General features: G+C 37.1%; 1 protein-coding gene across 2 annotated transcripts in view; it reads left to right on the forward strand.

The window, feature by feature from the left end:
* The first annotated feature begins 964 nt into the window (after positions 1 to 964).
* Positions 965 to 15,151, forward strand: part of ngfb (nerve growth factor b (beta polypeptide)) — a 32,160-nt gene continuing 17,973 nt past the window's right edge. Inside the window, exon 1 of one of the 2 annotated variants that reach the window (XM_067586718.1) lies at positions 965 to 1,162. The gene's annotated coding sequence lies outside the window, so the exon portion shown is untranslated. The remainder of the gene's footprint in view (positions 1,163 to 15,151) is intronic. The other variant, XM_067586716.1, reaches the window with a different exon arrangement.

Below are 15,151 nucleotides of genomic sequence, written 5' to 3' on the forward strand. Positions count from 1 at the left end.
GCAATGTTCAGTTATGTTTAGTTCAGTTGTATCAAGTATGCTTCAATCAGCAATAACATAAACTAAAAACAGTTAAGATGGGACTTTATTTATTCTTCCCAAAGGAAAATTTTCGAGCCATTGCAAAAGGAGAGGATGCAGCAACATGACGTAATTAAATTAGCTTCAGTCAAACCTCAAACGAGGGAAAACCATGTGGAAAACATAATGGAAAAGTGGCGTTTCTGTTTGTTTCATGCATCAGTTTGAGGAACATTACGGTCTCCTGATTGTTCCACACAGATCTGATGTTTACATCAACTGCTATTTTTCATCTCTTTAGTAGAGCAGAAGCTTGAGTAGCATTTATGTCACATGTTTCATGTACGCCATGATTTATTCGCCAAGGGTGTTTCCATTGCACTTTAGTGATTTTTCTTTTAATTGATACAACTTTTCCAACCTTTTTGCTATATCTGCACTTTTTTTTTTAAAACTCTCCAACATTTCCATTCAGGTTTTTTATGTGCAAATTGAAAATGCACATAAAAACAAGTGAATGGAACCACAGTAGTGTTACTGATATATGGAGTATAAATGGAAAAAAAGAATAAACTCTCACTATTACAGATATTGTATTACATTAGATTACATTCATTTTGCAGATGCTTTTGTCTAAAGCAACTTACATTAGAGATAGAAGTTAACAGCATGGATGGAGCTTGAGAGAGAAATAAAGAAAGCAAATTAACACCAGAATAAAACTAAATCTACATTATATCCTGTTTATAGTCCAGCAGTCCAACTGATAATGATAACTTGCTTTCTTCTGTTTTTTCAAGTGGACCCACAGTAGCAGCTATGACAGCGTTAGTAGTATTTGTGTCATTCACATAAAAATGACATGAATCAAAATTTACTGGTGGCTTTCAAAGGGGCAGGCACTAGGACCTGCAGCACTCCGCAGTTGGACAGAGCCTGCAGTCTCTGGGACGCTTCTCACTTACTTTCAGAACAATTTTCAAACAAGTGCAAGACTCTGAAAGAACTGTTTGGGATAATTGACAAAGAATTTGTTCTTCCGCTATTTGGCATCCTGAGGAATTGGACACAAACTGGAATATATTTCGGAAATCCTCGGGAGTCTTACGTCAGCGGAGAGAAGAGAGAAGCTTTTGCAGAGGTAGAGGACTATTTTACTTTCATCTATTCTGCTTGAATATACAGTAACTTACTACTGTGCAAAATGAAAAGCAACAAAATAGTTTTAACATGTTTTGCATAAACCAATTTACGGACAAAGGAAAGGATGCTTGTTTAGAATGATGAACAGTTTTAGATGTGCAGCTTTTAAGTTAAACTAAAACCTCTGTTGACAAAGGTGAAGAAAAGTATTCAGCAAGGTAAACTTTCACATGTAGCACTTTGACATTTTTTGTATTTCTTGCTTCTGTATTTTATGATGTTACTTGCTGAGGATTTTAAAGAAATTGCTGTATTTCAGACTACTAGTAAGGGTTCTGTGTTGCAGATTAGGTGGAAGATCAGACCCAACAGGGAACTGATCATCTCCTCCATCCCCTCAGAAACTGTTGAAGCTTAGCCTCAGGCTCATCAGGTTACAATAGCACTTATCAGTCCTGCACTAGTGTTCTTGGGCTAGGTAATATTCTCAATGCATTCCTTCAGAGTTCTTGTATTTGTGTGGTATTTGGAGTTGGAAATGTGGAGCTTATAGCTGCAGGGTAGTTTTCTCAAATTTTGCCACAGAGTTAAAACAAATTATTGCATTCTTTACATAATAGCAGGTGATTATACTTGCTGTGCTATTGTGATAAAAGCTACTTTTTCCATTCTTTGTATAAGAGTCATTTTAGAATTGAAATTCAAACAGACTTTACATATATGTATGGTTTACACATGCACACTTTTGATGATATCTTGATGAACTAATTTATACTTTCCTGGACTGAAAATCACTCAGACTTTTTCCAGGTGTTTGCTGAGGTGTAGTGTTACATGGTTTATATTAGTGTTTATATATTGAACATCATCATCCTCTTGGCACAGTATGAATAGAGAGTGGGTCTGTATTTCAGCTAGATAATAAATGAGGGAACAGAGCAACTAATTTATATACTAAACCATATGGTTGTAACCAGCTGGAATGAAAAATAAACTCTCTAAAGCTCTATGAACAGTGAGGCTTCTCTTCATTCAGACAAAAGAGCCAGTAGTCAGTTTACAATGACAAAGAGAGTGATGAAGTCAGAGTGATGAAATCAGAGGGGGGGTGGGCTGTAGGTAGGATGTTGGTCTCAGTGCTTGATTAAGGTATTTTGATTAGCAGCAAATAACAAAAGCCGATTTAACAAACTTTTCCTCAATGCATCTCTGATGGTATCTTGAGTTGGTCAGAAGTTTTTTTTCTTATCTACTAAATGTTCATTTTTATCAATGGCAGCCACATTTCAAGGCTAATTTTACACTCTGCTACGAGGGGTGGTGGAGTTTCTAGTCATTTAGTCTTTTGATATATTTCTGAACTGGCAACCACTTGTTCTGTGCAGTTGGATCCTCTGTGCTGCCTTCAAAGGGAACTTGAAGGTGTGTTTTTTGTCATGGGAACTTAAGACCACACTATGCTTGGTGGTTGTGGTTAAATGCTACATGCACACTTGCTCTTTTTTTCCACCAATGGTGGTTTTCATGTTTTCTGAATTTAAACCAAGACAAAGAAAACTGTAGACAACCAAGCTAACTACCCTCCACCGGCTGCACATGTGAAAACTAAACTTTTCTGTAAACTTCTACACTTACCACTTTATAAATTATGAACACCACAACAGTGAGTTAGTTATATGAAGTCTTCTTATCAACTCAGTAAATGCAACCACATTCCTCATTGAACTCAAATAAAAGTGAATTTGTAGGGAGCCAAAGTACATGCCTGAACCTTCCAAACGAAGGTACTAATCAGGATCTTCGGAAGGTGTTTTCCCAACTTGTCCTCATCTGGCACGTCTGTCTGAATTTACAGTTGTGAGAATTCCCTCTCCTTCTTGTTGAATAATTGAGCCTGATGATTATTGATTATTTCCATAATTGATAACCTCTATTGGATTATTTTTTTCAATTAATTGATCGACTGTTAAATCTATAAAATGATAAAAAAGTGAAAATGTCCATCACATGTTCCCAGAGTCGAAGGTGAAGTGTTCAAATTGCTGGTTAGTCCAACCCAAAATATTTAATTTATAATTATATAAAACACAGAAAGCAGCACATCTGCATATCTGAGAAGCTGAAACTGAGGTGAGAATGTTTGTCATTTTTTGTTGAGAAATTACCATAAAAATTTCCCGTAAATTAATTTTCTGTTAGTCGACTAATTAATTAATCAAATGAATCTTTCAGCACTACTCCAAACCTTCCTCTCCTTGATCCAAAGATAACAGGAGTGCTTCCCAGCAAAAATGATGAATTTGTATCTACAGTTAACTATAAGTGACTAAACAATAATTATCAGCTAGACCAAATATTGCAGCCTTATCATTCATCAAAATTTACATTATACACATACTTGGAGTTGTTTGTTCCATGTTGCCAAAACTATTATTATTACTTGAATGTGAGAGAAATATTTAAATAGCAACTGCCACCTCTTGTCTGACCCAAAAACCTTTTTATATGACTGGAATCTAAAGGAAAAAGACAAGATGTAACTATTCCACAATTTTAGATCTGTTCACAAGTCAATTGTGAACAAACTGCAATGTGTTCAAATTTTGGATGAATGTGGATCTCACTTTTTTTCTTGTCCATTATTCTTACAGTCTTTTTCTATCTTTTGTGGTATGCAGTGCAACAATGTTTATCATTGGAGTTTTTCTGCAAACCAGCTGTTATTCCTCATTACTCAACAATCGGTTCCACAGGTGGACGAACGAGGGAACAGACCAAACTCATATTCTTAGGTTACAGATGCGGTATGGTCCATATGAGTAGAACCAGGGTGTTACGGCTTGCCTAAAACGAACCTGTTATTGCAAAGAAACATCTGTCAGTGGACAGCTAACACCTCTTCCAAACAAGCTACACAATGTCCATCATAGAGACTGTTATAGACATGACTAGAAATACCGCCTCACAGTTGTATGCCTCTACCAACCAGTCAAGTTGCAGTTTACACCCACATCTGTCCAGACTCATATAATATTTGTAGTGAAGACTTTGAAGGAGTTTTATAAGGTGTATTAAGTGCATTTTCCTTGTATGTCTTCATATGTTTGGCCAATAAAGCTGATTTAGATAAGTTGTAGCCATGACAGTAGACAATGCTTCTGATATCAATGTTGCTGCAAAGAAGCTACAAAACTTGGATGCTTCACACACATCTTCAACCTGGCAGCACAGGTGATCTAAACAATCATAACAGTTTCAAGGTGGCCACCCAAGATTAGTGTCACCAATTCAGTTTCCGACCAGATGTGAAATGTGGTCACAATCTCGCCTTCTGTCCCTGAGTTATGGAGTTGAATAATGGCCAGAAGAGTGTTTTTGCTGAACATTATGATGTCACAGTGAAATTGACCTTTGAACTTTTGGATATAAAATGTCATCACTTGATCATTTTATCATATCAGACATTTGTGTGAAACCTTGTCATAATTAGCATATGAATTCTTGAGTTATGGCCAAAAACGTGTTTTATGAGGTCACAGTGACCTTTTGACCTTTGACCACTAAATTCTAATCAGTTCATCCTTGAGTCCAAGTGGACATTTGTGCCACACGTAATGAAATTCCCTCCAAGTGTTCCTGAGATATCGCGTTCAACGTGAGGTCACAGTCACCTTGACCTTTGACCACCAAAATCTAACCAGTTCATCCTTGTGCCAAATTTTGGTGAAATTCCCTCAAGGCGTCCCTAAGATATCGCGTTCATGAAAGAATGGGACAGATGGACGGATAACCCGAAAACACAATGCCTCAAGCCATGGCTGTTGCCAGCAGTCATGCTGATTTTTGTTACGACTGTTCTTCCTGTTTCTGATAGTGACCTGGCTATTTCTCTTCAGCTTTCTTGCTAGGGAGTGGACCTCATTACAGATCCAAAAACTCATTCTTTCATTTACATTTGGCACCTGATACATGCAGTTTATAACTTTTTGACCAAACATAACACTTGTGCAGCCAAATCATAGTAAAACTTTACTACTAGGCCCTCTATGTGCCATGATTCTTGTTCCCCTTTTGCTGGATTCCCAGCAGAAAAATGTGCATCACAATTACACACTTCATTTACAAAGCAACTGAAAAGCAGAGTAAAGCAGGCTCTTATCTGTTAGAGTAAAAATAGGGATGTATAGTTATACAGTTACAGTTTTGTTATAGTATCCCCAACAGAGTTTTATGGGGAGCAGCTGAGGAGTACATTGGCATAAGTAACTGTGAAGAATGAGTGAAAGAATTTACAGACTGATTATTTTCATACATACATATGAACATCTGGCCAATCACTGTGAAAAATGGAAGAACTGCAGGTTAAAACATTAAATAGCACAAACTATACATAACTATTTATAGATGACTGTTTCTTACCATGTTTACATGTAATAATACAAAAGATGAATATTATAATATATATAATTATAATTTTCCTTTTATCCTGGCCCCCAAAAGAGCAAGACTGTAATTGCCTACAATTAGAGAAGCTTGTGTTATTCCCCTTCACTCACTGGTGTCAAACCTGATTAACTAACCTTCATATATAATCGCCTCAGCATCTATCCTACCACGCCGACATGTCCCATCATCTCTTGCAGCCTCAGGCACAGTAGGAAGATGGTACCCATTTACAAAACACAGAGAGATTAACATATGATACTGTTAAAACCTATTCAAAACAGCAGACAATGTTATCTCTCTTAACAATTATTTTACTGCCAGGAGCACCTGCCTCTGAAATCACAGTTGATATTACAACTTATTATGTACACCACCAGTTGACATTCATAACTGAAGACAACAGACAACTGAATACCACATGGAAACAGCATCAAATGAGCAGCAGAAATACAACAGGCCTGTGCCTGTGAATGAACTGTATTGCCTCTCTCCAATCAAGAGTACCTCTTCATCTCCAAGTGAAAGTTACAGCAAGGCCACACACACAGTGTGTGAACTGTGACTCACTCCCCTCGTTCAGCACGCAAACTGACACTCAAGCCAGGAACCCAACTTCTGCACTTTCAGACACAGTCTACTTTCCATTAAAAAACAGGTTCACATTTTTTCAAGTCTGTCTTAAAACAACAGTCAAGTGCCCATATGAAGACTGAAACAGGTTTTTCTTTCTGTAATCAATCCTCCTGTTTATACTGAACATTAGAAAATCCAAATGTCTTACAATTTAAGTGATAGGGGACAAAATCCAAAGTCCTTGTTTTGAGCAAAAATGTATTTAAAAGTTGCACAAGGCTTCAACTGTCTGAGATAGTCAAATAAAGTGAATATCTTCCACAGTTTTTTAGTAAAAAAAATTCCCTCTTTGTGTCTTGACAGGCAGTGTTTTCCTGATGAGCAGCAGTGGAAAGACTCACAAAAAGAGGGACTTTGGCACTAAAAAGTACTGAAACTTTGAAAGATATTGAATTGATTGACGGCTAAATCCTCATACTAGCTCCAAATAAAACTTTAGATATATTTTGGCACGAAAGGAGGACTGGATTTTGTCCCCCATCACTTGCAAGTGCATAATGAAGGGATCTCTTAAGGGTCAGTGGGACCAGGAGGAATGATTATAGCAAGAAAAACATGTGTCAGTGTTCATTTGGGTACCTGGCTGTTGTTTTAGGACAGACCTGAATTGTGAACCTGTGCTTTAAAGCCATTTTGAGAAGGGAAACTTGGTTTTTCAAATGACTCCTGTTACTTTTTTCATTTGAATACAGAAAGTGTTTTAACTCGGCATGTTTATCCAAATTTGTATTCTCTCACTGTCAGCTGCACTTTTTCAAGCTTGTAATTTATTTGCCTGACTCATCATAGATATAAAATATATACTAATTGTTTAAGGAGTCTTCATTTTGAATGGAGCCACTGAAAACAAATACGGCAAAAGCCCAGATGACCGTTAAAAGTTACAGGATACAAACAGTCAAATTTGCTTGAGACAGAACATCAGACACAGCACCACATATGTATTTTTTATAGACACACCATCGTTTCTGTGGTGTTACTTTATTTACCCTCCATAACAACAGGGGCGAATTTATTTGGAGAAGGTGTAACCATAACATAAGATACGGAAAATTGCAGTAACTGAAACAAAGGCTGCAGTAAAAGAGCCACAAAGGTGTCAGAGTGAAGTGAGGAGCTGTTTGATTGGCCATAAAAATACAGATATATGACAAGAGACTTTAAACAATCAATTTGGAAGGCGTTAACCCCAAAATGTCAAAGTAAAGACGAAAACAAAGCCAGACAGGGAAATGGGAGTCCCTTTTTCAGAAGGTAGCAAAACAATAGTGATAGATCAGACCAACTTGGACTGTCTTGCACTTTAAGATTTGAATTATTCTGGCGATGGAGCCTTTCGTGGCATTTGACAAGAGTCCAAAGATAATGTTTGGTGCTTTTTCTACAAATGTGACCTTTCATCTGTAAAAACTTGCATTGTGCTGTTTTGCATTGAGTGGTTTTCATTTGGTCAAAACCAGGATACAGAGAAAACCACAGTTTTTAAGACACTTGGGTGACACACACAAGAAAAGTCACCACAAGCACAACAGAAAACAATTCAATATCTTCAAAAACAACATATGGACCTCAGGCTTGTTCTAATACCAAGAATCTATTGTGGATCATGTTTTCTGACTAACATAGCCATTTTAAAGCCAACATGCAATCTGAGACTGTTTGACCTGGAGTTCCTTAGAAACATAGCTCAGAGATACAAACAGCTATAAAGTGTAAACAGTTTCAACAGTGTAAACAGATGAGTCCTCTTATTTCTAGGGCAAAATAGTTGAATGTAAAAGATGTCTCTGACACTACATTTTTAAAAAAGGATCGGCGTGATTGTTGTTATGACACTGATAGACTTAAGATCAGCCAAGTGTGGACACAGGAGGATGTAAAAGTCTGGCCAAATAATTTCCTTGAGTGAACAGAGAAATCAAAGCAACCATTCTGTCCAATTGTTGAAAACCGTATCTGATCTGGCATCTGCTGTTGTAATGTCCTCCAATAACTGAATTGGCTATAATGCCCTATAAAAAAAATAAAAAAATCAGAGGGGTTACAATTATTATCAGCAGGAGAACCTGAAGCAGCTCTGGGTCACCAAGGCTGTTTTAACTCGTAAGTGGACCAGAGTTAATTCACAAGTAGGCTTGATGAAAACATACGGTTCATCTCAGGCTACTCAGGTCTGCCAAAGTTTCGAGCAAGCTGCACAAACCAAACTTCCGCTGCATTGTTGAGTGTGTGCCACTGGATGATGAAAACAGGACAAGATATTATTGTTACTGTTGTAAGACTTTAGTTAACCAATTTGGAGTACTTGAATGGAGCCTGTTTCTCCAATGAGTCTATTGGGTATAGTTACATTAGAGAGAGTGGGGTCAGCTGTGTTTCCTCAGCACAGTAAGACCAAACACAGACAGTGAGTAATCAAACTGCCTTTTTACCATTTGCCATTCTCATGCGGTTGTTTCTGTCATAGTCAGTGATTATATGTTATGTCTTTGGATTGGGGCAATATAGTATAAAGTACACTTTATGACACATTCTTTCTGTAGCTGGTTTTTACTTATCTTTGATGTTGAATTGATTAAAAGCACTTTCTATGTCTGCTGTATGACCATTCTGAGCAACAGGAAGTAAGTCCTAAGTCTTCTTGTGGGAACTGTTCAGCTTGTAAATACTAAATCACAAAGCTACATTATAAATTCTTCAGATTGTGCAGGGTCCTGTCTGAGATAACTTTGAAGTTTCTATCAGTTGCATCACTAAAAAGTTTTAGATGAAAAGTTCAGTCTTTGGTGCTTGCTGATGGACTGGTCCTCCCCTATTTGTTCTTTGGCTGTTTGGTTCTAGTTTGGACCTGATGTGGTATTTGGGTCTAATCGCCAGGCAGATTTTCACACATCTGCCTTAAATCACAACTGACTGCCAGTAGAGGCCCCGTTTCTTTACCAAAGGTCATATTGTGTTTGAAACAGTTCCTCACATAGCTGTCTGATAACAGTAACCCAGAAAATTGCCTCAACTAGATGCAACAGGACAGCAGTTAGGAAAAATGGGAAATTATGTGTGTCAATTGCATGCTATTATCCTTCTTAACTCGTTTCCTTTGAATTAGTTGCCAAAAGACAAAAAAAGACATTTCACTTCACTACAACTCGTGGACAAGCTGAGGCAGGTATGCAAAGGTGGAAACCTTAAATATGTTGCATATGTGTCCTTAAGTGTTGCATGTTCAATGTTCACATTTGTGTTGGAGCAAACCATTCAATATCACATGTAAGCATGTGTGAGATAACTGCATATAAAAAGTTATTAGATTAAGACATATTTATGTGCTGTGTTACATTTAATTGTATCCGTAGTAGCCTTAAAAACTGGCCTTAAAAATAATTTTCCTGTTTCCATCCAGTCAGTTCTTTATGACCAAAGAAAATAAATGCGGCAAAATTCAAATTCACATCACGTTAAGTTAGACTGATGCTCTGGCATAATGCTATTATTTCTAAAACTTACTCAAAAATTGCAAATAATTTTTCTCAATGAGGATTTAATGGGACATTTACTGACCTCATCCTGAACCAGCGCCTGTGTTACATTTTAGCAGTTTATCTCAGGTTTCCCAGTAATTTCTGGTCAAAATGGCATGCTTGACAACTGAAGATAAATAACCATATCTCAGTGATGGATCGACTTCTCTGCAATTTATCTTTCGCACTAAGTCATGACTATGTCTTATTGTCTTTAGCCCATTGTCAGCTATGACCTGCTGCTGTTTCTGCTGTGCTGTGTTGTGTGTGGGTGTGCTGAGGTCTTTGTCAAACAGACTTAAATTTAAATACACTGAGAGCAGCCTCATGCAAGATCTGTATTCTGAGAGAACACCATTTCTCCAAGGGGAGTATCAATGAGAGAACAGGAACTGAACTGTCATTCACCTTTTTGTCCAATCCTCACTGTGTGTTTTAAACTAGAGCTGCAAAAATTAGTCGATTAGACAATGAACAGAAACTGTATTGGCAACTATTTTGACGATGAAATAGTCATTTTTTCAATTTAAAATGTCAAATCTTCTTAAATGTGAGGTTTTGATGCTTTTTTGTCGTACATGATAGTAAACTGAATATTCTTGGTTTTTGGGCTTCTGCAAGACATTTTAAGATAACACTTTCTGCTCTGGAAACCCTTCCTTTGTTTAGTAGTAAATCAGAATATAGATGCACACACGCCGTGTGGGTACTTAAAAAAAATGTCCGAAATCCCATACTATAATGCTACTTAGTATGCTGAAAGTATGTGAGATTTTTTAGTATGTCTAAAACCTTATTATGAAACCAATAGTGAGTGAAGTGCATCCTATTCCTGGGGAAATGGTATAGTACGCAAGCACTGGACATTACGCCGGCATAGATATCCCACAATGCAATGCAGTAGTGGTGACAACAACAACAACATAACAGACAATGGCAGGCAGAGACCAAGGCAGCGTAACATCTATAAAACTTCAATTTGAGTAAGGTTTCACTTTGCTAGGCATAATATATTTTATAAATTAGCTCAGATTTTATGGTTGGCACTGGCTACCATGGTTATGTGTCTCCAACTGGCCAGGGGGCTCACCGGAAGTGACGTGATAATTACAGCTCAGACTACTGTTTATTCAAACAAAAGTATGTTGAACAATAGTACACATATTGGGTATGTAGTGAGTAGTATGTGATTTCGGTAACGCAGTAACTTTCTTGTGGCTTTTCTTCATTTTAACACTACCTCTTCCTGTGCACCTTCTCTATGTGGCTTGTATAAAAAATAGACTCAGGGAGGAATATACTGCCTAGTTGCCATAGCAACAAAATTATGCTCAATTTACCTCTGTCTGAAAACACTATTATTCCTGCGTCTTCCTGCCTCTCCTTGTGAAATCACCACAGCAGAGTTGCATGCATGGTTAATTGATGGATTCCCATCCATTAATTAAGATGTAAGTGGCTCAAGAAACAGGACATTACTTCTGCAGAAATGCTTTGCCAGTAACAAAGTCTAATTATAGTGGCAAGCAGCAATAGCAATTTACTCACAAACATGGATGAATGGGGGAAAAAATCATTTAAAGATGCAGTGTGTAGAATTCAGTGGCATCTAGCAGAACGGACTTGGTTGAAATGGAATATAATATTCATAAGTATGTTTTAATTAGTGTGTAATCACCTGAAAATAAGAACCAGACTAGAATGAGCTCTCTATATCTAGATAGGAAGCAGGTCCTCTTCCACGGAGCCTGCCATGTTGCACCACCATGTTTCTCCAGTAGCCCAGAGCGGACAAACCAAACACTGGCTCTTCAGTTGGTTGTACTGCATTTTGTTATGTCGCAGACACCGTCATATTTTGTTGTTATGATTGGGTAGTGTTACCAACATCGCCATGGAGATTGTAGTTTTGACTGAACTTCCTTATTGATATTTTGTCTGTCACTTACTTGTAAAGTTCCTGTTTAATTAGTCCCGGTCGGGATGATATAGGCTAATGTAACTAAACAAGCTGGCTGGAGGATAGCGTCTGGTTACCATGGAGACGACTGAAACCTTTCGTCTGAGGCTTAAATTGAAAACTTTGTGCAACTCTTTAATTTCTGTTGAGCGATACTCATCAAAAGTTTAGAGCAACCCGCCATAAATCAGCCTTTAGTCTGCTTCACTGTGAATAAGATTGGAAAAGTCTGCAAAGTTGCAGTTTGGTAAATTGTCGTTCATGGGAAGTCATATTTTTGTCAAAAGGCCAAAAGAAGAAAAGAAAAAGAATATAAAGAAGCTAAACTACATAGTACATTTAACCATGCTGAAAATATTTATGTTTAAATTGTTTTAAAACCTGCCATGTGAAAAATATATTTTCCAATAATTCCTATCATGAAATCAGTACAAAATTGAACATCTCTCATTTCAAGATAAATTGATACATTTTTCCACAAGTCATCTACCACATGTCCTCTGTCTAGCAAAGTAATTTAACATAGATTACATAAATATTGCCTTAATTATGACAGGAAATGTAGCATTTATGGTTAAAATTTTGTGTTAAAAGGTTACATTTTGATGAATTTTCTCACTAAACAGAATAATAACTTAATTAGAGCTGCAAAGATTAGTCAATCCACAAAACTATTTTGATAGTAGAGTAATTTTTCAAGCAAAAATGCCAAACATTTGATGGTCCCAGGCTCTCAAATGTAAGAATTTTCTGCTACTCCTTGCTCTTACATTATAGTGAACTATAATACAACTACAAAACTAGATATTCTCAGATGTTACATTGGGCTTTAGGAAATTGTGATGGGCATTTTTCACTGAAGTTTTACAGACCAAGCAATTAATCAAGAAAATAACCATCAGATTAATCAATGATGAAAATAATCGTCAGTTCCAACCCTAAACTTAATATGTTTTAAATAATCAAAGTTTTGGACTTCATCATTTCCACTAGGTTCCAGTTTATGAAATATTCTTCTTAGTTGGACCTATGTATTGGTAAAACCCTCAAAACTATAAGATCTGATTCTGTAAAATGAGTGATTCTGTAATTATTTTCTAAAGTTTGAATATTTGCTACAATACAACCATGCGCAAAACTATCCCATTATTTGAGTACATGTTTTGTACTTTTTCATTTATGATGCAGTTTTAGAGGGAAGTAAATAGAGGAAAGTAAACAAGAAAGCAAGCTTAAAAAACATTCAAGTGTATCATTATCAGGGTAAAGACAAAATATATTTTATCGATGTCTAAGTTTAACTGTGGCTGTCATTCCAGGAGCCTTTGAGTTTGACGGTTTAAATTGAGCACAAAGATTCAACCCGGTGAGCAGTTCTGCACGAATGACCACAGCAACGTAATCAGCAGCTTGTCATTCAAAGCCTGTTGCTTTCAGATAAAGTCACCTGCACCTCCCTTCCTCTTTGAATGAGAGCCAGCCCCAGTCTATCAGGTTACAGGAGGGACTGTGTGACTTTTACCATATGAATGAAGCCACTGCCATTTTTTCAGACGGAGGTAGATTGTTCCTGGTCTGCAGACTGGATTGTGTGCCACCCCAGGCTGGGGTGTCAGTCAACCCAGACGGGGTTCATTAAGCTGACTCCATTAGAGCTAATGAGTTGTAGGTCAGCGGTTGTGGGTGGCCTCTCCATTCATGACTAACAGACCACATAACTGACTGGCTTGCTGATTCAGTTAAATCACACTGACAAAAGGAAAACAACTATTTTGCTTGCTTTCAATGCATACCTGAATCCATGTGAGCCTCAAACTACTCAGCAACAAGAAATGTTAGTCAAGTTAAATCTTGATCACATAATGACAATAAATACACATATAAAGTTGATGTATAGGCTCTGCCCTCGTCAGTCTCTGCAAGAAAACACCAAGCTCAGCAACAGAAATTCAGGAATGATGTTAACAAATTCTCCCTGAGGGAAACTTGGACTCAGAGCCAACAAGTGGATGCTGAGGCAAGAGCTACAGCAGACTTTTACAGTGGAGACAGCATTACAAAGTAGGGCTGCAACTAACAAATATTTTAATTATCAGTTCATCTGCCGATTATATTCAAGATTCACTGATGAATCATTTGGCCAATAAAATACCAGAAAAGAGAGAAGAATTCTCATTACAATTTCCCAAAGTGCAAGATAATGTATTCGTATTGCTTGTTTTGTTTTTTTAAACCAACAATCCAAAAAACATATTCTGTTTACTATCATCGGAAACAAAAAAGGAACAAATTTTCACATTTGAGATGCAATTCGAGTTGTCTGCCTGAACTTGTGCACAGACTTTGCCCATTTCAGTCAGCTAACTTATATAAAGCAGATTTATAGTATGAAGACAGGTTAAAAAGGATAGGCTCACAATTTTCAAGTCTGTCTAAAGACAACAGTCAGGTGCCCATGTGAACAGTGAAAGCAGTTTTCCTCACAGTTAACATTCCTTCTGTTCATACTGGCTATTAAAAAATCCCCTTAAAATGTGCTTTCAATGTAAGTGATGGGGGGCAAACTCCAGTGTATCCACACAGTTATTTTATACAAAAATGTATTTAAAAGTTTATCTGAAACTTAAATGAAGCTTCAGCCGTCTGAGTTATTCATATGAAGTGGATATCTGCCACATCAACAGTCTTTTTAGCATCAAATTCCCTTTGTGTTTCCTCGGACAGTGTTTCCCTGTTGAGCTGTGGTGGGAGGATAGAAACAAAAGGAGGGACTTTGGCACTAAAAAGACTGTAATGTTGAAAGATATCTACTTGATTTGACTAATTTGAAAGGCTAAAACTTCATATTAGTTTCAGATAAACTTTTAAAAACATTTTTGCACAGAAGGAGGACTGTGGATTTTGGCCACCATCACTTACATTGTAAGTGCATTATGAAGGGATCTTCTCATGGTCAGTATGAACAGGAGGAATGATTATGGCAAGAAAAACCTGTTTCAATGTTCATTTGGGCATCTGACTGTTGTTTTAAGACAGACTTGTGTTCACCAAATTGTGAACCCATCCTTTAGGAATTGAGGCATCTACCTCATCATTTCCTGGCAACACTGATGGTGAATTTCACACCAAAAACCAGACACAGAGGCAGACACCAGACAATACATGAAATCTACTATAGGAAAATGAATATACAAATATTATATCTCTTGCTAGGCACCGCAGAATTTTTTTTTAATTGGTGCAATTTGGTGCAGTCTGGCCATGGCTTTTTATCCCTGGCAAAGACATCTATTTATGCATGAAAAGTATAAAGTAAAACATTTAGTGATTACTAGTGATGAAGGAGTCCTATTTCTCTCCTTACTGAACAAAAAACTTGGAGGCCTTTACTTATTTTAACTATCCAGCTATATTTTAGAATAAAAACACA

The sequence above is a fragment of the Thunnus thynnus genome, chromosome 4 (genome assembly GCF_963924715.1).
Source record: "Thunnus thynnus chromosome 4, fThuThy2.1, whole genome shotgun sequence".
In the NCBI taxonomy this organism is placed as follows: domain Eukaryota; kingdom Metazoa; phylum Chordata; class Actinopteri; order Scombriformes; family Scombridae; genus Thunnus; species Thunnus thynnus.